The sequence below is a fragment of the Enhydra lutris genome, unplaced genomic scaffold (assembly GCF_002288905.1).
Source record: "Enhydra lutris kenyoni isolate GAN:26980312 unplaced genomic scaffold, ASM228890v2 scaffoldscaffold3, whole genome shotgun sequence".
NCBI lineage: Eukaryota > Metazoa > Chordata > Mammalia > Carnivora > Mustelidae > Enhydra > Enhydra lutris.
Window position 1 is genome coordinate 29,498,155 of NW_019154087.1, and position 13,331 is coordinate 29,511,485.

The 13,331-nt window shown below is 40.9% G+C and overlaps 1 pseudogene; it reads left to right on the forward strand.

Moving 5' to 3' along the window:
* The first annotated feature begins 10,756 nt into the window (after window positions 1-10,756).
* On the forward strand, window positions 10,757-11,947 carry LOC111157915 (annotated as a pseudogene).
* Window positions 11,948-13,331: the final 1,384 nt, after the last annotated feature.

Sequence of the window (13,331 nt, forward strand, 5' to 3'; positions counted from 1 at the left end):
TCTACCGGCAGCTTTAACTGGTGGCAAAATGAGGGGAGATCCAGAGGTCACACTACATTGACATTTAAATACACAATGAAGATATTGGAGCTATTGAAATGTATGGGAACAAGTCCATGGTGTAGAGCAGAAATTTCCAACATCTAGATTTGCAGATCTCAGCAGAGGTAAGCTACGTCCCCTCCAATGCATTGTGTGAGGCCTATGCCACCTTGAGATCCCCGTGGGGGATTAAACCAGACCACAGAAAAACCACAAACCCTTTCCCTGACTAGCCTGAAAAGTCCAAGATGGTGAACCTTCACGTGTTCCATTTGTTTAAATAATTTAAAGTAGGGTAGGTGGGTAGGAGTAAATATTGACATACACATCAACTAACTATAACTATGATGCTGCTTTGGTTTTAGCAAAGATCTTTCCTGATTAAGGGATTGGTAATAAGAGCAGCAACCTTTTGTTGAGTGATAATTGGGCCACCACCTTGTACTCAGGATCCAATGTAAGATCTACAAAAATCCTGAGAGCTAGGAATTGTGTGCTGTGTTTTATGCATGAAGTTCAGATATTTGGCTCAAAGCACAAAGCTAGTAAGGGACAGAAGAGGTATTTAAAACCTATCTAGCAGGACAAACACACACACACACACACACACACACACACACACACAAAACTATTTTTCCACTATCTCACACTCATGTTCAGAGTAGGTACTAAATACATAATGATAAATGAAGAATTTAACAAACATCTATTGAGCAAAACATGCCAAAAGCTTCAGTCACAGAATGTTATCTGTTCCATGAAAGATGCAGTGTGTATTTCTACAGTACTTTGGCTCCTGGTTCCATGTATGCAAACAAGAATCTAAAAGGCAAATGAATTCTGTCTACTATTTCTTAGCATATATTATTCTGTTTTCAGCACAGCGCAGTTTCTTTACTTCTTTGTCTTACTTTCTCTCCAGTAAACTGTGAATTCCTAGTCTAGACCCCAGGCACTTCTTTCGTAGGCAGCTATAACATCAGTCTACCAAAAGCAAAGCCAAGGCTGTCTCTCATGCCTGCCACTCTCACATTGTGCTTCCATAAGAAATCCCACAAGTTTCCTGTGGCTCTACTAAGTATGCAAATAGGGGCTGTTCCCTTCAGGAGCTCACTCCACCCTACCTATCTGGTCCCTCTGCTGCTATAATCCATGCATTAGGTATTATGGAAGGTGAAATACACCCACCATCCCAAACAAGCTTGTTCCCTTACATCCACTGCCATTCCAAAAATTCAAGCAAACTGTTTTAAGTCATATTTACAACACGGTTGCCAAAGAAGAAACACAAAGTTGGCAAAGGGCTTTCTTGCCTTTTATGAAGTCTTTTGAACAGTTCTACTTCACGGTTCACCCAAGGGAATCCCTCTTCACAATATTATTGAATTTGGCAATCCAACTGAGTCAGAGGCCATTCCAAATGGATTTGCTAAATCAGCTTTTATTCTGAGGCAGACAAGTGACACTGTATTCTAGCAAGACAAGCATTTCAGTTAAAAGAGAAGCTGTCCTTTGGTTTGCCCTATACCCTCTACTATCAATATTCTTCTGTTTTCAAATCTATACTTCAAAGAGGATCAGTTCCAATGGAGGATTGGGAGACAGATCTCCTCTGAGCCAGGCAATGTTCTTTTCTATTCACAGCCACTCCTCTGCCAAAATGCAGTGGGTTTGTTAATTTATTCTATGTGAGTGCCAACATGACAGCCAGGGAAGCAGTCTCAAGTACATCCAACAGTTCGCCATTGGAATCACATCACGGTGTATGTTAGGACACTTGCAGTATCTCTCATGCTTTTTTTCCTAAGATTGCAATATGTAAAGACACCGTTAGCCAGAACAGCCAGTGTCCATATTTGTCACTTTGTGGAAAGGACTTGCCTAAAATGGAAAGCAACGCAAAGTAGAGCCAGGAGAGAGGGAGAACCCTGCCAACATCATGTGAGCTCTTGGAATCAACCATGCCTGAACACAGAATTATCCCCTGGACTTTCTAGTGATGCAAGCTAATAAATCCCTAGCTTTATTCAACTTAAGCAAGGTTAGTTGGAATATTTTTGTCACTTGCAAATACATGAGCTCTAAATAATGAAACAGCTTGCAGTTAAGAGGAAAGAAGACTGCCTGAGGTGTATTTCCCAATAGGAAACAGATGGCACTCTCAAATTGGAAAATCGTAGAGGATTTTTTTAATTAAGGTTCTATTTCCAAAGGTGTAGGTACAGTGGATCAGAACCACAAGGGTTGTGCAGTAACTCAGAGCTGGTTAGAACAGGACTATAATTTCCCATAGGACAAGAGAATTTCCCAAAGGACAAGAGAAAGGACCAGTTATCAGAACACAAAAGGAGAGAGTCATACAGAAAAAAAGTTACCTTGAAATAAACAGTGATATTGAGTCAAGGGACATAGGTGGTTTAAAGTGAATTCACAAGAGAAGAGGCATGGGAATAAACACTCACTCTAGTTCTAATCTCCTGCCTGAGATCCCTACTGGCCATACCCAGCTAAAATTCAGAGAAGCCCAGGATGTAGCCCACACAAACCATTCTCCCAGGACAGAGATCAAAGTTAAGCAGGGTGAAAGTTGACCTGCAACTTCAAATGAAAGATATTGAACAAATCCTACATGCTTCGCCCCTCACCATTCATTCTTTTCCTTCATCCAGCTGAAAAATACTTGTTCTCGTCTCGGGGGACATATGAAATCCCATCAGTTGTGGTACTTTCATGGAGTGATAATGACTCCATCATACTGTCACCTGTCTTTCAAGGTCACCACTGAGTGTGATTGTTGTGTAGTATCTGTCCTTCTTCATCTGGTGCCAGCAAATCGTGGAGGTCTATCCATAAATCAGGCCCCTGCTTTGCCTCCACAATTAAGTAGTTATTTTGAACTCTCCGTGCAGTCGTAGGTGTGGATGAGGAAAAGATGACAAAGCAAGAGAAGCAGATACAATATGAATCGGAACCACCAGCTCCTGTAACTGGTGAATATGCTCAGGACCGGATGTGTATATATTATTTCAATTTTATCATTTATGTTCCACTTTAAATTCTGTAGGTCAGTTGATACCCATATACACAGTGTTCAGATTTTGGCAAGGTCATTTTCTATCCCATGGTCAAGTGGTTAGTGTCTCTAAGAACCTGCTAGCAAGCAAGGAGCTGTTTTTCAAATGGAAAATAGTTGTCAGTAAAGAAGGACATGGCCTCATTCCAGATCCCTGTGTTGTGATTTTCCTACTGGATTTGCCAGAGGCTCAACGAATATCTTGTCTGCCACAAATGCTTCCTTTATTTATAGTGTCCTGTATCATTAGGCCCAGATAACAGAGCCACCTGTGTTGCAATCCAGACCTGCTACCAAGCCCATTCTTCCTACAGGTCCCACTCAAAAATTGTAGCCTTACGAATTGCCAATAAATGGTGAGAGGCTCATCCCCAAATAGAGGTGTTGTCTACAAAATCCTGACTGGTTTTCGATGTATACCATTTTCTAAGTGGTGAGTGTTGGGTAAAATGTAGCAGCTTCTTCCTTACTTCAGAAAAAAAGATGACATTATGCTCACTCATATTTTAGACGCTGAAATTTCATACTTTTTATTCCTAACGGTCTAGAATGCATACATCTTATTAAGGTAACTTGAGTGCTTGACACTTCCTACTTACTAGACCCAGTTAACACTGTCATCATTATGTAGTAGACAGGTGAGATGTTCAGTGAAATAACAAGATGATTAAGGTCCATCTAGGTTGCAACATAGAGTAAAATAGTTGACATAGCCCTTGGGCAAAATAGTGGAAGTATGCTGTACTCTCGGCCATGTAAACGCAAACTGTTTCTGATAGCGCCATTCTGATAGAACAATAGCACTGCTGCAAATATGATCACCACACAATCAAATTTGCTACAGTCTACTATTATCCTCCATAATACATCTGACTTTTTTAGCAACCCCAAAGGATAATGTTAGTGATATATGGCAAGTATAACCATTTTGTTTCTCAAAATTTTGATAATGACAGTAATCTCTGCAATATCTCCAGGAATTGAATATTGCTTTTGTTGTTACGGGAGGAAGAGCAGGTAGGGTTGGAGGCAGTTTCTGGGATATCTACTTGATCTTTTCTATGATAACATCCCTCCCCTGCCCCCACTTCATAGGTCAGCAGGTCAATACAGGGATTTTGTCTCTTCCTAAAAATATTAATTATGTTAAACTTTCTGGATAAGGGAATTAATTGCAGTATTTTCCCCCATCCTTCTGCTCATTAGAACACGGAGCTATCTGGGCATTTACCCATTTCTCCGTGAATGGTCACCACAATAAATGGCTTCAGGTCTCCCAGGGAAGTCTTGGAGAAAGATTCATATGATTGATAGCTCCATACCATAATGTCTGTCTTTAAAGAGACCCAGACTACTCCTTCGTTAAGAGACTGCAGGTATATGAACCAACTTAGATTTAGACATTGTATCAAAGGCATGAAGTCTACTGTAGCAATCTGAGTTAGGTTTCTGTACTGTGGACCAAAACTTTTCCCTCTTACATATGTCAAACAGCCTGTACATAGGCTACCATTTATTTTATTACTAGGCATTCCCTCATCGATTAAGCATTGTCACAGATTTCTCAAATGCAAATTCCATGACTACCATTCAAATCCTGTGACTTATTACAGTAATAACACCCACCCCTTCTCTGACAATGAATTGTTATTAAATGTCCTCTACAAATCTTAGATTTCCATTATTCATAGTAAGATCAGCATACCCAATTATATTGCATCATCCCCTCCATTACCTGCAGTGCAAGAGGAACCATCACAGATACTTTCATTCTGATGTGAAACAATGCATTTCTTAATAATATGATAAATGATGAATTCTTTGAGTACTCCGGAAGGATATGACCAGGAAGTGACTAAGCAGTTTTATTTATAATATGTTTATTCCAATACTTATCTGTTGGAATAAACATAATTATAAGACTCTTTCCTCTTCAATATACCAGCGAGTTCCACATATCAGTCTAGAATTTAATTAAGGAATCTTATAGACTATTAGTGCCATTTCCAGGTCTTAGAGATAACACTTTCCATCTAACTGTCAGTTAAGTGGGCCCACGTGATGATGTTGACCTGATCCAGCCGTACAGTTTTCTCCCCTGCTCTAGAACTTTTAGAATCCATTCTCACATAACCTTTTCAGGCAACTGGTGATACAGATTAGCCAATTCTTCGGTCCTTTTCTATATGCACTTCCTCACAGAGGCAGGTCTTAAGCTTCTCAAACTGTGCTATGTTGTAAAATAACTCTCATTTTAGGTCTAGAAAGAGTGGCAGGTGGCAAAGTTGGGTTGTGAGGAAAATTAACATCAGGTTATGAAACGACAACTTTCGGCCAAATCACTTCAAAGCTTTTCTGCAGAGGGGGATTACTTAGAGGAAGGGAATGAGGCAGAAACTACCTCCCTAGGCAAGAAAATTTCAGGATAATTTTGAGAGTCAAAATTTTCAATCCAGTGTCTGCTCAAATGTCCCAATTCCCTGCCTCAGGGTGCAACTCCTTTTCTACCAGTTGCCTTAGAAGACAAACCTGACAGACCCGAGTATTTAGCTCTGCAATACCTCACCCTTTACAACTACATTTTGAGCTTGTGCCTACACCAAATATACCCTGCAACAGTAGGAGAAGAGGAATTCCTTCAAATCTTCCATAGAAGCCATCTGGTTCTCCACATGTGTTATATAAGTTTGTATCTCTCATTTTCCCCTTAAGTAAGCTATGGAGAGAGAGAGAAGAAGTCAGTACACTCACAGTCTTTATAATCCCTACTGTTGCCATAGTGACCTTCCACTGCCACACCCTCCATCTGCATATCATTTATACCATCAGTGATGATCTGGGTAATAGTAATGCCTCTTCACTCCATGAAGTGCCTATGTCCCACCTTCTCCTGGCAAGATGATTATCCCTGTGCTCTATGAATTTAGGAGAAACTCATCATAATCCTAATTTATAGGCCTATTCCTAATGGCCACTTACAGTACCATGAATGCTAAATATAATATTAATTATTGTGTCACTCAGGGCCCTAGCAGGATGGCATATTCAAATTAGGACGATTGAGGGAAAGCTTGTTACAAAAGGACAATTTGCTAAGATGTGATATAAGGGAACCACAAGTAACAGTGCATTATCCCAAGTTTTCTGACCATCCATAATCCAAAGATGGCAAGGAAGGGAGGAAGCAATTATCTGAATCTGAATGGTGACAGACAAGTATAAAAGTCCACCACAAGACGATCTAGTGAACAAGAAAATGCAGAGGACCCAAGATTACAGGGTACCTGGCATTATGGAGGAAGAGCAAGTAGGCTAGCACCTGGAACAGAATACAAGAAAGACTGTTAGGCGGTGAGGGAGGTTGTAGGCACTACAGAATTTGTAAGTCATTTTAAGGGCTTTTGTTTTACTGTCCTTATGTTGGGAAGATTCCAGAAGGTTTCGGTAGAAGGGTGACATAATCTGACTTCCATTCTAAAAGGATCCGAAAGGATAGCACAGGAAATTCTACGGTGTTAACAGATGTGAAGACCAGTTAGAATATTGCTGTAATAATTCAGAGGAAAGGTTTCAGGGATTGGGGCCAGCCTGGTGGTGGGAGGGTGGCAAAAAGTGGTCAGGTTCCACTTTTGAAAATTTGAAAAATCAATCTGATAGGAATTGCTGAGGAGCTGAATATGGGCTGTGAGATAAGAAGGAATAAAGAATCACCCCAACTGTTTGGTCTGAGTAACTTAAGAATGCAGTTGCCATTCGGAATTGGAGAAGCCTTTGGAAAGAACAGGTTTGGTGAGGGGAAACGGGAATTTCGTTGTGGACATATTAGGCTTGAGGAGATTTTAGACACCACGTGGAGGTGTGAGGCAGGGAACTGGTTATATTACCTGGAGTTCAGAGGAAAGGTCTAGGCCAGAGATGTAAACATGGGAGTGTCAGCACATAGATGGTATTTAAAGCCATGGTACCATATGAGATCACCTAGGGAGTGAAAATCAATAGGGAAGAGCACCATAAATTTGAAATATGAATTAGTCTCTGAGCAAATTTTATCCTAAAATAATTATTTGGAGGATCTTTAAAATCATGGAAGGTCGAGAGACTACTCTGTTTCTCAAGGAAATTATATAAAATCCTTATTTAAGGGTGTAAAGCATCATGGCCAAGTTGATGAAGAAATACATGGATAGGAAAGAAATATGATCTCTTTAGACTTATATTTCTTGATTCCCTCAGGTTTCACACACTTAAAATATGCCTGAAACACCTCGTCAAATCATAACCAGTGCTTGACTATAGGCCTTTTGTAAGAAAACCTTTTGTCTGAGTAGAATCCAAAGTCATTTCTCAAGATTTTCTTCCACAATCTCTTGGAGGCACGAGAGGAAAATTAACATGCATCTATCAGAGACAGTAGCTATGCTCACCGTATGTCCCTTATTAAATCACCAAGCCCCCAAAGCGGCCAGTGAATACAAACTGGTGTACAACACCCCAAATCAATGCCTTCAATGGTATCACCTAAGGGGATCTGAACTGTGAGCCTGTTCATCCATCCATCATTCTGATACATATAAGGAAAAGTTGCTCCCGTACAAATAGTTTCAGAATCTGTCAGATACATGATAGCTGGTCATCACAATGCTCCATGCCCCCGCTGCCCTGGTGTTTGCCCTAGTTTGCATTCAGGAGATAACAAGGTATAGATATTAAATGACTTGTCAAGAGTAACAGAGCAAGCCAAAAATTGGCTGTCCTGATTCTCCTCCTGGATTTACCACTTTGTCTTTTCACTTCCACAAGGGATAACTTCAAAACCACACACAATCACCACCCAATGTCAGTTTTACACACACTAATAAAACTGAAAGCAGTTTTGAAGCCAGTTTTATTTTGAACCCTTGGTCCCAGGGGCCCTTTAGCCTTAAAATTTTGAGGATTATTTTCCCAATTTTGAAAGGTAAGGGAGAAAGAGCACAGAAATAAACTCTGGCTAAAACTAAAAAAAAATTTTAAGTATATCAAGCAATATACAGCTGCAAAATCTTTTACTGGGGGCTTGTCAGGGCATACCTTATATTATTTTGTTCCCATTCTGAAATGACATAGAAATAATCATTCTTCTTGGACAAGGCTACTCACAAGAGTACAAACAGCATTCAACTAGGCAGCTGAGAAGTATGGGGGCTCCCTGTGTGCACTCGTATCACCATAGCCAAATTCTACTTCTTCGCTAGCCCAACAAGGTTATCGCACCTGCTCTGTCAGCCTTGTGAGCATCTGTGAACACCAGGCAAGATACTGCGTGTGAAAATGTAATCACTAATAATACAAATAAAAGTATCATAGATAATATCATAATATTATCTCTCCATCCTAACAGCCCCACGGCACATCCAAGTATTATTTTGCTTGCATTAATCTATGTCATAGCTAACATGTTAGGACATTGGGAATGAGTGACTCTTGATGCTGTCCTTACTTGGATGTTAAAAGTGCATCATAACCACCTTTCTCAACTATCTGGACACTGTTCAGAGATAATCCAGTTCTAAAGAGGCTCAGGAATGCATCAACAGCCTCTAGCCTACAAGCTGGCTGTGACTGGAACCAAGGCCAACCCAGGAGTGCACACAGGAACTCAGGGTTTTGGTCGCAATGTGGATATAGTAAAGCTGCTGGTAAAGTGAGGCAGTCAGAAAATCAGTTCCAAAGCTGCATGTGTATAAAAATCACAGCTCATTTGTGTCCAATGAAGAATACATGTATAATAAATGAAATGTACACTTAATGTAGATTATATATACATAATGCATAATGCAGAATGTATAGAGAATGCAAATCAAATGCAGCCAAATTTTCTCAAAATGTTTTTATTCACACTCTCCAAAAATGACAGTTATCCATGTCAAAAATCTCTCTTTGGGTGGTAAAGGTTGATAGCGATTTTAGAGAGCTATAATGCCCCCTTCACCCACCCTCCTCACATGACCATCAGGTTGGACTGTTTAAGCAGGTGGTGTGCAGGGATAAACCTTCCCATTTCCTTCTCTTCTCTTTGTTTTTCGCCCTCTAATCTTTTTTCTCTTCTTTCTTTTTTCCTCTCTTTCATTTTCATTTGTCTCCTCTTTTCATTCTATTCTTTCCTCTTTCATTATTTCTCCCTTCTCTTCTCTCTCTTCTCTCTCAACTAGCCTCTCTACTTTCTCCTCATTTCCCTTTCCTATCACCCTTCCTCCTTCTCTCTCTCTTTCTCCTCCTCCTCCTACCCTTTCCTCACCTGCACCATATTGTTTGGGCTTCTGCCTCAATCTGCTAGCCCAACCTCATTTTTTACTGATCTGGAAGCATTTTTTCACACTCTACCTAAATATTACCAGAGCCTTCACTACTCCTACAGCCTGAATGGCTTCCTCTTAGGAGAGCATTGTTTAACTGGACCCACAACAAAATTCTATTGCCTAGAGTCCCTTCACATCATCCCATTCCACACAGCAGATTGGTCTCCTTGATCCCAGCATAGGCATAAGTTACCTCTCATCTCCCCATATAGCTGGGACCTAGAGCACTGGCCAGCCCCAAGGCCCCTAAGAGCCCTTCATAGACAGGTCAACTTCTCCCCATTCATTTCTGACCTTGTTCTGCCACTCCCACCCTCTGCCCTCTTGTGGCCTGTGTCACTGAGTTCCCCACATGTTCCGACTTTGGGCATTCCCAAGTGAAAACACCCACCCTAGAGAAGCTGATAATCCTACTGAAAAGACAGCATAGGTGTGTAGAAAGAAACTGATGACACAAAAGAAAGATAAGAACCAGTTTGGGAGTCTAGAAACTAAGAGGAGAACAAAAGAGAGGGGATTAATATGAGCTTTTGTGGTTAAAGAAACTTCACAAAGGAGCTAGAACCTGAAATAAAATTTGGATTTATAGGGTTTAATTAAGCAGAGAAGCTAGTGGAGAGCATTCCAGAAAGATACAATATAAAAGTAGATACAAAGATGGGAACATTTATGGCATTTAGAAGTTTGTCTTATAATTTACATGTCTCTGACTTCAAGGTCTGCTGGGCATTCAACAATGAGCCCATGAAGATGTGAAAGTCATCCAGAAATAAATGGATGCAGGCCACAGAGACAAACCAAAGGGAAGTCTCTCACAGTAACCCAACCCCCTTCTACAAAGGTCCTGGCATACCATAACATTCATGAGGCAATGGTAAAGCTGGATCTTCTCTACTCTGGCCCCATTCTGCATAGTCTGATTTGAGGGGTAAGTCCATGATAAGGATTTGTGGCCAATGAGCAAGACTCATGTTTCCAGAAAAGGTTTTCCAGACTGATAAAAACCCCAGCTAGTGACTAGGGATCCAGGAAGCATTCGGTCATCCAGCAGACATTTACTGAGAGTCCAACAATATCTTAGAGTGTTGACCATGCAAAGATGAATGCTTTGGTTCTTCTCTTGAGCAATTTCACAGGCTATGAGGTTGGGAATAGGATGGGACAGAAGCAGGATCTTATTAGAAACATACATACAAACAGGAAATTACAGTGGGAGTGAAGAGGTAGCAAGGCTGTTCCTAGGTCCCTTGCTGCTTTGGTTTCCCTGTCAGGTTTCCTAGCAGTGGCCTCATGGAAAAATAAGATGTCTGAATATATTCAGGTAACTGAAGATGAGAATGATGAACCCACTGAAGTACCATCAGAAGACGAAGAGACAGCGTTGTTTTCTGTTACCCCCCTTCTTTCCAGGGACATGCGGGCTGTGCTCCAGGAGTGTCTCAGTATAGGGAGGTAGCCTGCTGATAGAAGAAATTCTGCATGCCCCTGAGACTGGCTGGAGAAAACTAGTAAATGTTGTCAACTATCCCAAAGATAACAAAGGAAAAAAAACGGATGAGACCGATACTTCATCAGCCATGAAAATGAAAAGCTGTCCAGAAAGCATCTGACTTAATAATGGAAAACAACTGTACAGATCTAAAAGAATATTTTAGTACCTTTGGAGACATTCTTATGGTTCTAAGGAAAGATACTAAAAGTGGTTACTGAAAAGGGTTTAGCTTTGTTTTACTGAATATGAAGCCCAGCTGAAAGGAAAGTCACAGCAACTAGGACTGATGGATGATGGTGTCACTGGGAAACTTCCTATTTCTAAGCAGCACCCAGGTGAGACTTTGAGAAGAAGGAGGGCCTTTGTTGGGCATTGTACCGAGGACATGACTGCTGAGGAGACGCAGCACTTCTTTTGCCAAGACAGGGAAGCGATCATTGTCTTTATTCCCAGACCATTCCCGTCATCTGCCTTTGTTACATTTGCAGATGATCCAGTCACCCAGTCTCCCTTTGGACAGGACTTGATCATTAAAGGAATCAGCATTCATATATCCAATGCTGAACCTAAGTAGGATAGCAATTGACAGAAAGATGTGAAAGACTTGGTGGTAACCTAAGGGGCTTTGGGAATCAGGGTGGGTTTGGTAAAAGTAGAAGGCAGGGAGCTGGTTTGAAAACAATCAAGATAGTAATATGGGTGGAAGGGTGAACTTTGGTGCTAGGCATTATTTGGGCTGTCGCCCAAGGAGCACTGCAGAGCAGCTGGGGTTCGAGGGGCATGTGAGCCACTCAGCAGAACCAGCCAGTTCCATCAGGCAATAACCAAATCCAAGGTAACATGCACAGGGAGCCAAATCAGGTCTTTGGTTCTGGAAATAACTCCGATAGCAGTTCTAATTCAGGTGTAGCAGTGGGTTGGGGATCCTTTTCAAATCCAAGGTCAGGCAGCGGTATTTATGGAGGCTTTGGCTCAAGTGCGGATTCTAAATATTCTGGCTAGAGAATGTAGACAGTAGGGTTGGTATAGACTAGTGGGAATTCAAATTTTTCTAAACATGTGGTAAGTATATTATAAAATACATATGTACAAGGAATTTTCAAAATTGGTTTGTTCAGAGGCACCTGGGTGTCTCAGTCAGTTAAGCATCTGCCTTCAGCTCAGGTCATGATCCCAGGGTCCTAGGAACCAGCCCCACACTGGGTTCTCTGCTTAGCAGAGAGCCTGCTTCTCCCTCTCCCTCTGCCTCTCCCCCTGCTTGTGTGCTCTGTCAAATAAATAAATAAAATCTTTAATTAAAAAAAAAATAATCGTCAGTTGTCATTCATTAAAAAAAATGGTTTGTTCAGTGTGGAGTATATTCAGCAGTATTTGGGGCCTTTTTCTTTAGAAAAAAGAGGAAAAACTAAAGAAATTTTGTAAGTTTTGTTACATAAAGGGTAGGAATATGTTTAAAAGTGAACTGCTGTTTGCCTGACTAGTAAAAACCAACACACTACAATTGCTAACAGAAAGTTTCTCCCGTGGGGATGCCTGGGGGATTAGTTGGTTAAGCATCTGCCTTTGGCTCAAGGTCATGATCCCAGCTTCCTGGGATTGAGTACCACATCAGGCTCCCTGATTAACAGGGAGCCTGCTTCTCCCTCTGCCCGCTGCTCCCCCTGACTGTGCACACTCTCTCTCTCTCTGTGACAAATAAATAAATAAAATTTTTTAAAAAAGTTTCTCCTGTAAGAGTTTATACCTGCAGGTGTCAAGTGGATTCTTCACATGTTTAAAATAGAAATCATTGATTAGAACTACATTCTTTTCTCTTTGTTCTTTTTTTAAAGATTTACTTGTTTATTTATTTATTTATTTATTTATTTTTTATGGGGGTGGGGGAGGGAATGCACCTGCAAGGAGGGGGAGGGGTAAAGGGAGAAAGAGAGAATCTCAAGCAGACTCCCAGGCTGAGTACAGAACTGATGCAGGAGTTCTGACCTGAACACAATGCTGAGTTCATGACCTGAACCATGACCTGAGCCAAAATTGTAAGAGTCAAACTCTTAACTAACTTAGTCATCCAGGCACCCCATCTTTTCTCCTTGACTTAATTTGAACCCCACCATATGCATTTTTCCTTAGGATGATTCTCCATTTTCGGAGATCATGGCAACACAGTGTTCAGTTCTTTTGGTTTTGCTTTTGTTTTTTAACACTTGTCTCTCTTCATATGCAAAAATGCACTATGAAGCCTTCATTTACTCTCTACAATTCATCTCATTTCAAATGTTTATGGAAGAAGCACTTCATTGAAAGTAGTGCTGTGAATACTCCGCCGTAGGAATATTTCTGTCCACATGCTTTCTCATTCAAGAATTTGTCAGCACGCTGCAGAGGCTGT